The sequence below is a fragment of the Gavialis gangeticus genome, unplaced genomic scaffold, assembly GCF_001723915.1.
Source record: "Gavialis gangeticus isolate Ggan-Ray unplaced genomic scaffold, GavGan_comp1, whole genome shotgun sequence".
In the NCBI taxonomy this organism is placed as follows: domain Eukaryota; kingdom Metazoa; phylum Chordata; order Crocodylia; family Gavialidae; genus Gavialis; species Gavialis gangeticus.
Genome location: NW_017729027.1, coordinates 2,526,824 through 2,538,618, shown reverse-complemented (window position 1 = coordinate 2,538,618; position 11,795 = coordinate 2,526,824). Strand labels below are relative to the sequence as shown.

At 42.3% G+C, this 11,795-nt stretch overlaps 1 long non-coding RNA gene across 2 annotated transcripts in view; it reads left to right on the top strand.

The window, feature by feature from the left end:
- Positions 1–1,611: 1,611 nt before the first annotated feature.
- Positions 1,612–11,795, top strand: part of LOC109299881 — a 60,836-nt gene continuing 50,652 nt past the window's right edge. For both annotated transcript variants that reach the window (XR_002098045.1, XR_002098044.1), the window contains exons 1-3: positions 1,612–3,386; positions 3,505–3,719; positions 7,846–7,959. This is a non-coding gene — a long non-coding RNA (uncharacterized LOC109299881). The remainder of the gene's footprint in view (positions 3,387–3,504; positions 3,720–7,845; positions 7,960–11,795) is intronic.

The following is an 11,795-nucleotide window of genomic DNA, read 5'->3' as shown; positions in this document are numbered from 1 at the left end:
CTAGTTTGTAACAGGCCACTAGATCCCCCCTCAGCCTTCTCTTGTGGAGGCTGAACAGGTTCAGGTCCCGTAGCCTCTCCTCGTAGGGCCTGCCCCCTGATCATGCAAGTGGCCCTCTGGACCCTCTCCATGCTGTCCACATCCCTCTTGAAGTGCAGCGCCCAGAACTGGACGCAGTACTCCAACTGCGGCCTGACCAGTGCTCCTAGAGCCTGATCCCCATGCACCGATTTGCACACCACTGAAGCTCAAGCAGGCTCCTGAGGATGGCTGTCTCTGGAGCTCCTCTCTCCTCGCTGTCCCTCATCATCTCTCTCCCAGCCTGCTGAGCACGCTCCACTTTTATACCCTTCAGGGGCTCCACCCCCAAAGTTCTCCAGACCTAGCTGTGCAGTTCCAATTCAGGTCCAGCTGCTCCTTGCCCCTGCCCTTCAGAAAAGGGCGGGGCATTGCTTCCCTTGTGCTGCCTCCAGATTGGTGGGAGGGCTCCATCAATCAAACAGCAGATCTTGGATCCTGGGACTCAACCCAAGCTCCAAAAAGGTAAGCCTGCTACACTTTTATAGAGTGCAGCTCTTTTAGTTTCTGAAACCTCAGAAAAGTATCAACGCCAGCAAAAAAAAAATAGAACAGTGCCCTAGAGCAGTGTTTTTCAATACCTAGAGGAGTCACAAAAAGTAACAGGATGGTCACAATTTGCTGAACATTTTATTACAGCTGACAGTACAGCATACATTGTCTCCCCATTCCCTGTACACCCTTAGACTCCAATGTCAAATATAACCTGTCAGGCTCTTGAACCATATCTATAAATAAATTATATATCCTTATCATTGTTGATGTTGATGATTTTTACCCTTACTTCCAAAGTAAATTTAAAAGGTCAGGGTTTTAAAAAAATCAAATAATTGCTTGCCAGCCTGAAATGAGAAACATTAATATTGCACTAAAACTTCACATCGCTGCTGTTCTTGAAGCTGCCATAAATACTATACTTTGGCATAAAGGGGAATGAAACTGGTTTCCAAAAAAAGTGTTTATTTTTCATAGATGCCATTTGCTGTTTGTAAGTTTTGTTTTCATAAGAGAGCTGTACAGCATGATTTATTAATCACAGGGTAGAATAGTCAACCATAAATGAGTAGAACTAGAATGATGAAAAAATTACAAGGAAAGACCCTAATCCAGCAAAGCACTAATCATGTACATAACTTTAAGCAGGTGGATAGTCCCATTGTAATCAAAGGCTCTTACTTAAGTGCTTAAAGTTATGGACATATTAAAGTTCTTGCCTGGATCAAAGCCCAAATCCTGAGCCATGTTTTCAGCTGCATACAGTCCAGATGCAGTGGAAGCCAAAGATTTGAAATGAGCTAGCAGGGGATTTCCTCACTAAGGGTAGAGTAAGACTTGAAAGTGCTGGCTACTATATAGGAGAGCCAAGCTCTAGGAATTTTGGTAGTGTCTCCCATGCCAACCAATTTGCTAACTAATCAACCCAAGAACTTCATTGCTGCTCCTGGTACATGAAGCAGAAAGAGCACCTCTTCAGTATCCAGATCTTTGGCCGGCATAGTGTTAGCAGTCAGAAATATAATTTGTTTCTTTGTACAGTATTATGATAGCTTACACACATATTGTTCAGGTAAACATAGTGCAAGGGAAATGAAAATTTACCCCTTTATTAAACCATCTTTTATGTAATGAGCACAGAAAGAACCATGGGCTTTTAAGACTGTGTTATTCTGATTCTTTTCTCATCCCTTACTTCTCTTTCAGGAAATCTTACACAAGTTTCTTTTTCTTGTTTTTTGTTGCTTTCTGATAACTCTTTATTTTCAGAATCCACTTCTCTTTCCAAGCCTATCTCTGGGATCTGTTTCACAACCACCAAGACCATCTCCATATCATCTCTGTACAGTGACTCCCAAATCCACCTTTGTGCAGTTCCCTATTTCTGTCTGCCTCTGAACATAGGATCACTGAATCCAGCGCCCTGCAATTGCAGGCAATGGTGTAATAGACCTTTATTATAAAAGGTTTCAGAAAATGATCCTCTTACCTGCCTTCCACACACCACAAAGTCCCCTTTATTCCTCAGGCCAAACTATCGATCTTTAATACAGACAAAACCTAGAGCCTAGCAAGTGCCACAGGTAGAGAATAAGAAAGACAAAGAGCGCCAAGACCTTCAGTCCCCAAAATTGCATGGAATTTGTTAGGAAAAGTGTGCCCAGAAAATCCTAGGCAATGGATCATGTCTTTATGCTACAGAGGAAGGAAGGAAAATCCTAACAGCCCTTGCCAATTTGTTCTGGGGGTAAATTCCTTCTTGGTCCCAAATCTGTTGATTGTTTTAACCCAGAGACACTCAATATACAGTATATTTCACTACCAGTTTGTCCTATTATGTTATTAAAAACCCCAAACATTTCTTCAAACTCCTCTAATCCCTTACCCCTTCCTTCTTAATTACTGCTGATAATTTTATCATGCTTCCAATCACCCAGGTTTATAACCTGTGTCATGTTTGACTCCTTTTCTCCCACCACATATAAACTGTTGCTTACTGGTATTGGTTCCTATTTTATAACACCTGTTCTGTCCTCAAATCCCTACTACCAAAGCCCCAGTCCAAGGCTTGGTCATTGTATATGTTTCAATTGCTGTTAATATTATAATTCTATAAAACCATCCTCCTTCCCTCTCTCCTTTCTGATTCTTTCTTAGATTCAGCTGCTATTTTGCTTTCTTGCCCACCAGTCAGGCTGCATCAATTTCCTATTTTAATTCTTTAACTGGTCTCTTCTTCATCATGTTCAGTCTTCTGTCTTCACCTTCAGGGCTGTGTGCAATTCTGTTCCTGCCTTAATCAATGCTTACGTCTTTGCTCCCACACATTGTGGTCCAGCCATACCTTCCACTAATCACTTCCTTCCTTACCTCCTCACACTCTTCTCTAAGTGCTTTCATTTATGCCGCCCTTTATTTATGTCTGGGACAACTTGTAAACCAAATCTGCCAATGCCTCATTCAAATCTCTCCAGAAAATTTATTTCTCCCACAAAGTCTATCCAATTGAAATTCCTCCACTAAAATAGGTGTCAGTCCTTTATAATAAAAATGTTCCTGTTTCATAACCAAAAACAAAACCCCCAAAAACCCTAACAAGAAACTAGCTGTGGAATTGGCTTTTGTCAGTTGCTTTCTGCCAAAAATGATGTGCTGGCTCTCTCAGTATTAGAATGGACTGCCTTCCATATATTTGCCATGTTCTTTTCTGTCCTCAGATGCTGAGCCTCCTCAGAAGGGCTTTTAGGCCTGATTCTGATTTCTCATTGCTTGTAAAAGGCTATAACCTCACTGATGTCAACAGAGCTAAACAGGTATAAAGCTGGCTGGCTGCAAGAGAATGGCTACTGCCTGGTACTAGAGAAATAATAATTGTATTCATGAATAAGAATCAGCATATTAATAAACTTTCCCCCCCTTTTAAATAATTAGCTCCTTTGAAGAAAGGAGTACTCTCTTCTAGTACTCTCTTCTAGTACTATCTCCATAATTCTGCGCCTTGCCATAAAGAACATGTAAATTAAGTGCTCACACTGGTTACCAAACAATGGGATTCACTATTTTTTGGGACTTTGGAACCTTGAGAAAAGATCTTCACATCTGCCAAGAGCAGTCAACTGCCAACCCATGACTGGCATCCTCAACGGGTACAAAACTGTCCGATTGTTGGTACTCCAGGCCTTCCTCTGTGTCCGTACAATGGGTTCCTTCCCTATCAGAACTGGATCCTCGGAGCACTGCTGTGTATTTATTGTTGGGTAGAATGGATGAACAACCATATAAGACACACTGGTTTCCATTACAAAAGAAAAAAGAAGGGAAAATATTCCTTCTGGGTCATTTTTTGCTTTACTGGGAATTAAGTCAATGCCAGAATTCCCACTGACTTTGGTGGAAACAGGAGAAGGTTCTCCATACATAGCTTCAAGCCAGCAAAGGCCGTGCATAAGTATGTGAGAAAGCACAATGGCTTTATTTGCTATGGTTTCCCCAGTATAGCTGGGGCAGCCACACCCATTACAGCTGTCAGCTTGTTTTGTGATATGAATGGCAAAATATTGGTGACAAAATATTGGCATAGGGTCAGTTGCAAGTTGGATCCTCATAGATCAATTCCAAGTAAAATAATCGAACAGCTTCTCTTGGCTAAGCTAAAATAAGCAAATATTACACATTCTTTTCTGTATTATCATCTTCAAAATATAGTTTCTAGTACTTATCTGAAATGTGTAACCAGCAGCAATGGTATGAACAAGAGCAAATTTATTTCTGTACTTGATTATAAGTTTGAAACATTTCAGAATAAGAATTACCATGACAAAAGGAAGCATTCTGTCCTTGAAGCGAATATGGAGGAGCACAAATTGTTCAGTCAGATTTTGAAAGAAAACAGAGATATCAAGGCCAGAACTGACCCCTTTAAAAAGAGAAATGAGAAAGGATTCAAAATACCCTGGTGATGAGCACTAAAGAAATCACAATTAATATAAATGATTAAATTAAGTAAAGAGACAGAAAAGTTTGAGGACTTCTTTTAAAGTCAGGGTCTGATACATGGGGAAGCGTAAGAACAAAATTCTGCAGGGCCTTGCTTGGAGTCCAGAATCAGCATGACTCCTTCCCTTGAAGAAAGTGAAAACTAGAGGAGGCTGAGTATGTACAGCTTTATTATCCTTTTCATTGTGGATCAAAGAAATAGAATCCTCAGGGCTGCCAGCTCTTTGATTTTGTACAGAGGATCTGGAGTACAGATTTTTCCGGACTGCATGCTAACCATATTTGATTTATTAATGTTGGATATGCACTACTTTCCTAAACCTCTGCATATATAGAAAATTTCTGGTAGGATCTGTGTCTTTTTACTGCTTTGTCGGGTTTTTTTAATAGATTCAATATGAGCAAACTTCTCTATAATCATTTATAAAAGCTGTACATGTTCTAATTGAAAGGAGGTTTGTTTCTATTTGTAGTCTTTCTTCACACCTGAACCTATTTTTTTCATTCCTAATATCACATTCATAGGCAGTGGATGTATTGTGCATTAACAACTACATAAAGTATATAGTTCACTTACATTTTCAGGCATAGGCTGTCATAATTTCTGTACTGTTTTCTGAAACTTTTGTATAGAAAATCATTATGTCCAAATATAAATGCATCATGGTATTTTTCATAGATAACTGCACTGACTGCATGCATATGTGGATAAAGTGTTATGTGTAGATTTTAATATAAAGGTCACTAACATCTTACTCCAAATGTCTGTGCAAAATAGCAAGCCAGCTTTCAGGTGTTTTCTCTGATACAGAAGTGTCTGATTGCTGAAGTTGGAATGACAGAAATGTGTAATAAAAGTGGTACAAAATGTGAAAAAGAGCAGTAGTTTATACTTTAAGGAGACTGCAAGAGCAAATATCAGAATGGTGATAACTGCCGTATAAGGCCACTTGTTGTTACTAAAAACCTTGCATAAATCTCACTGTCAGACAGATTAATGCTGCTGCTTGGAGGTCTTTATGAGAGAGCTGGTAAGCATGGAAATAGTTTCACAAGCCAAAATGCAAAGGTACGCAAAGGAGGGTGGAGTTTTTCCTAGATGCTTTCCAGCTGGCATTTATATATTGATTTAGACGCAAGAAATGTTCCTATTAAATATACTTTAAGGACGCAAAACCCAAGGAGAAAGGTATTGACTTAAATAAGGTATATTAGTAATCTGCCCCCGAAGGCATAATCTCAGGCAATTTTTCTGTGTGAACCTCCAGTGGAAAATATCTTTGAGTGCCCCAAGGATGTACTAAAACTATGTTCTTTAAAGTATTCTGTTGTATATAAAGTATTAATGCTATGGGTGGGGAAAGAATCTAAAATGTCAAGGGTTTTAGGTGGCCAGGCAAACTACTTTCAACTCTTGTTTGTCCGTGAATGAATAAGAAACTTTGGTTGCCTTGTTTATTTCTTGGAGATAAATATATACATCTTGAGTTGGCCTGGGGAATATTTCTCATGTAAATGATAAGGTCAAATTCAGCACTGGTGGAAGTGAATGGAAGCTGCTCCTATTCATGCCTGTGAAAAGAACAATGATCTGATTGGCATCACCAAGACCTGTGGGGACAGCCCTTAGACTAGCCTGTTAACACTGAGGGTTACACTCTGTTTTAGAAGGATGGGGTTGGGAGAAAAGGTTGTGGTGTTACCTTGTATGTCAAAAACACATACACTTGTTCTCTGATTCAGGAAGAAGATGGCAAAGCACAATGCATTTGGGTGAAGATGAAAGATGAAAGACACACCACCAATATAATGCTGGGGATTTATTATAGGCCACCTAATCAAGAAGATGAGTGAGATGAGGCACTCTTCAAGCAGGTGACAAAGCTATCCAAAAGCTATGGGTTGGTACTGATGTCCATTTTCCAGACATCTGCTGGAAGAACAGTGCAGCCAAACATAAAATATCAAGCCAGTTCCTAACTTGTGTGCAAGACAACTTTCTATTCCAGTAAATAAGGAATACAACTAGGAGATCATCTATCTTGGGTCTTGTCCTGACCAACAGGGAAGAACTGGTGGAGGAAGTGAAGGTGATGGGTAACTTGAGAAGAAGTGACTACAGTTGTATTGAATTCCAGATCCTGAGGCCTGGAAAGCATGAGGTCAGCAAAATTAGGATGCTAGATTTAAAAAGGGTAGATTTCATTCAACTCAAGGAGCTAATATGCATGGTGTCATGGGAGGATAGAGTGAAGGATAAAAGTGCCCAGGAGGGCTGGGAGCTTCTAGAGGGCGCAGTATTGGGAGCCCAACAAGAAACTGTCCCGACACAGTGGAAGCACAAGAAAGACAGCAAGAGACCAATGTAGCTACATAAGGAGCTTCTAAAATGTCTCGAATGCAAAAGGAATGCATACAGGCAATGGAAGAATGGTCAAGTCACCAATGACTCATACCAGAAAATACAAGAACCTGCAGGGACAAAATCAGGAAGGCAAAGATAAAGAACAAGCTGCACTGGCAAAAGAGGTTAAGGACAATAAAAAGAGATTCTGTAAGTATGTTGGCCAGAAAAGAAGGACCAAAGCAGCTGTGGATCCTCTGTTAACAGTCCAGGGGAACTCCTACTTAAGATACAAAGATGGCAGAGCTACTCAACAGCTACTTTGTCTCAGTCTTCACAAAAAATGTAAACTGCCAGACACTTAACACGGATTATCTGGATAAGAAAGGGGGCAAACTGAGGGAGGAGATAACAAAGAAGACTGTCAGAGAGATTTTGTTGGGTCTGAATGAATTCAAGTCCGCAGGGCCAGATGAACTTCATCCCAGGGTCCTGAAGCAACTCGCAGAAAAGATCTTGGAGCCGTTTGCAATGATCTTCATGAAGTCATGGGAGACAGGCTAGGTACCAGGGGACTGGAAAACGTCTAACTTAATTCCCCTCTTTAAAAAATGCAAGAAAGAGGACCCAGGGAACTACAGACCAGTAAGCTTCACCTCAATAACCTGGAAGTTACTAAAGCGTATCCTAAGGAAGGTCATTTGCAAGCATCTGGAGGAGGACAGTCTGACTGCAAGCAGTCAGCATGGATTTATGAAAAACAAATCATGTCAAACAAACCTGATATCCTTCTTTGACAAAATAACTACTTGGGTGATGAAGGGAATGCTGTGGTTATAGTGTATCTGGACTTCAGCAAGGCTTTTAGGTGGGGGGCTGGGGTGGGATGGGCTTCATCTCTCCCCTAAGGGCAAACATATTTTTTCTTCTAGGTTGGCTGATCTCGTACGGTGGGCTTTAAATTAGCTTCGCTGTGGGAAGGAGCCACTCTGAGTGAAGAGGATGCTTCGCCAGCATTCAGGGTGACAAGAGAAAGGGATGCCCAGGTAAACAACAACGTCCTGGGAGTACGGGGCCACAACAGTTCTGGGAGTAGGGGGGAGGCGTGTGCACCCTCAGGAGGCCTCAAGTGCCTCTAAACCAATGCTCGTAGTATGGGGAGCAAGCAGGAGGAACTGTGCCTCCTGATTGCGAGTAAGAATCCAGACTTAGTAGGGCTCACAGAAACCTGGTGGGACCCTACGCACGACTGGGTGGTGGGCATTCGGGGATACACCCTATATAGAAGGGACAGGACAGAGGGAAAATGTGGGAGGGTTGCGCTGTATGTCAAAGAGCATCTCACTGTCGCACTAGGTTGAAAATGCCCAGTTGTGGCTAGGTCGGTGGGCTGGACACCAGTGAGGACACAGTTTATGATTAATATGCAATATTTATTTGGCTTTAACTTATAAAATATTGACAACTCAAGCAAATGATTTCTTATATAATACTAATCTATGACAACACACAATAATCAAACAATCAAAGCTGGGGAGTGATGTCCATTGGGTCACGAGGTTCGAGTCAAGGCCCCTTGCTTTCAAAACCACGAGTGGTTTTGGTGTGGCTGGCCAGGGCCCTAGTCTCAGACCTGGTCAATGGCTCATATTTCTTAAAAGGTCATTTAACAATCAAAACATAATCAATCAAAATAGCTATAAACAGCTAAAAGGGAAATTACGTCTGTTGGGTTACGGGGTTCAGGTCAAGGCCCCTTGCTTTCAAGATCGTGGATGACCTTGGTGCGGCTAGCCAAGACCCTAGATCCAGACTTGGTCAACGGCTCATGTCTTTTACAGGAAAGACAGACAAATACAAACATAAATGACTACAGTCTTACGTGCATGCTTACCACTACAGCAAACAAAAGGAGCGGCTTCATGGCTGGGAACGTTAGTCTCTTTGCGGAGGCCTCAAGAACTACCCGAGGCAGCGGGCCCTTTGGTGCTTGAAGTTACGGTTCAAACTTCCCCCGTCAGGGCCTCGTGGCTCTACCCTTTTATACCTTCACTCTTTTTTACTTATCTTTACGGGCCAATTGTGCTACCTTCCTGCCAGCATTCTGTTTTCACTCGTCAATAGCCCCTTCCTCACCACAGTCCCCTCATTGTTTTCTGCTTAGCCAGTTATGTTGCAATTTCCTTCCTGCTTCGTTGGCAGTTCGAGGCGGTTGACTTCCCTGCCTCATGAGCGTGACGGGGTCACCTGTCCAGAGGCCCGTGTAATGGCCTAGCATTCTGCCATTTCACTGTGGCCTGGCCATTCATCTGGGGAGATGCCCGCGACACTCACATCATCAAAGATTAGCTTCGGGTTAGAGGAGGGTCGGGCAGAGACACTGTGGGTCAAACTAGAAGGGGGGCATGGCAAAAGGGACCTTACGGTGGGTGTTGACTACAGACCACCCAACCAGGGGGAAGAGATGGACTGGGACTTCTCCGGTCAGCTTATGGAGGCGGTTAGGTCAAGGGATGTCATTGTCATGGGTGACCTAAACTACCCAGACATTTGCTGAGAGGAGCAGGCAGCCAGGTCTGACCACGTGCGTAGGTTCCTGGCTGTATTACAGGACCTTCACCTTATCCAGGAGGTGCACAGACCCACTAGGGGTAACGCCTTGCTGGACCTGGTCCTGGCCACTGGGGGTGACCTGAATGGCCCATATATAATACAGAAGAATGGCCTGGTTGAAGGATTCTTGCTGAGAATGTTGGAAACCCAAAACTGAAAGGCAAACATAGTGGCCCAGAGCTTCCTATGCAAAGTTCCTGGAGGATATTTTCCTAGCACCCAGTGGAAGGAAAAGATTAATTTCCCCATTGCTCTTTAGGAGCCTCCCCTATTTTTACAATGTGAGATTGAAGGAAAGGGTGCGAATGTATTGGGCAGTTTTGACAGCAATAATTAGTTTGAGGGTAGAAAGCTGTAAGGACCATGCCAGTTCCAGAACAATATTTATGAGTTTCATGCACTGAAATCATCAGAGTTTATAGGCCTTGTAGGGATGTAGGGTGCCCTGAGGTAATCAGTAGGGAAGGATATGAATAAGCCAATTACATTGGCAGGGAGCCTAAGGAACACCCTGCTTCAAAGATAAAATTGCATTTCTGTCCCATTGCCAGAAGTTTTGGTAAGAGAAACCATGATTACAAAGTTAGTCTTTGGAATTCAGTATTAAACAAACATAAATATTTTTGAAGAGTCTTAATCATTGCCTTTACATATGTCTCAGTCCAAGTGACTGGTTTTTAAGGCCTGGCTAGAGAAAGCCCTGGCTGGGATGATTTCATTGAGAATGGTCCTGCTCTGAGCAGGGGGTTGGACTAGATGATCTCCTGAGGTCCCTTCCAACCCTCATTTTCTATGATTCTATGACTCTGGGAAAATAGTTGCCTGTGCACAAAAGTGGTTAGACTTGGTGGCCTTGAGAAGCCCCTGGCAGTTCTATCTCCTTAAACAGTATAATTGTGCTTTCCTAACTCAGATGTTCAGCTTTCAATCTCAGGAAGAGTTTTCAATTAGCAATAATCACACCTTGGATTAACCTCGTTGGCTACAATACTGCCACTGTGCAATCCTGCCACTGTCCAAAGATGTTAAGAGATAGACCTAATTTATTTCTAAAGGAAAAGATAAATCAGCCCCTGTTACCTGACTGCTACTTTATTTTATTTCAGGCTATCTTACACCATAAAAAACAGGAAAAAGGTACAGACTTATTTTTTTTACCATCACGAGTCAGCTTTGAAGTCTTGGAATAGCATAGCTGTGATCTTGGTGGAACAGAAGCACTTTCTCTGGGTTTCTTCCCTTCCCAGTAAAAAACAACGTGAAAGGAAAAGAGGTCTACAGCCACATATAATGCCTTTCCTCTTACTGTCTCTGAAAACCTTCGAGGCAACAGCAGCAGAAACAAGGATCCTGGGACAAATCAGTGTTCTGCAAAATAGACAGCTAACTTTGCTTTACTTCTTATTTTGACCCATCACTGGAAATGGTGATTTTCTTTTTTACATTTGGAGTTTGCAACAGAATCCCACTGTTCTCATGGTAACTCCATATATGTGTTTGTGTGTGCTGGGGGGGCTATATCTTGTCTTAAAGATAAGATAAATTAATTAAATCCTGTCTTAAGGATCATTTCTCTTCTGTACTGGAAAATGGCTCACTCAGCTTTTAGAGTTATCCTTGTCCCTTGTTCAATGATACACTGCACAGTCACAATGATACACTGCACAGAATAGTGAAGTGAAAATAGAAAGTCAATTTCATTTCCCTGTCAATTTACTGCCCATGTAGAGAAACAGGAACCAAGCTCAAATTCAGGGGGTTAATGGAACAAGATATTATTTTGTAGAAGAAAGAAAAGCCCCCCTAAGCTCCCCAACTAGTTCACTTTACAACAATATCCTCATTAAAAAAACTAGGCGACTGTGGCACTGATGCCTACACAGTCAGATGGATTGCAGATTGGCTGAAGGGTCGTACTCAGATGGTGGTGGTGGACGGGTCATATTCGACCTGGGGGGAAGTGGGCAGCAGAGTCCCCCAGGGCTCAGTCCTTGGGCCCGCACTGTTCAATTTCTTTATCAGTGATTTGGACGACGGGGTGAAAAGCAACCTGTTTAAATTTGCTGATGATACCAAAATTGGGCGTGACGTGAGCATGCTAGTAGGGAGGGAAAGACTAGAGCAAGACCTGGATAGGTTACAGGGGTGGGCTAACAAAAACAGGATGTGTTTCAATACTGACAAGTGCAGGGTGCTGCACCTGGGCAGTAATAGCCAGCAGCACACTTATAAGATGGGAAACTCCCTTCTTGAGAGCATGGAGGCAGAA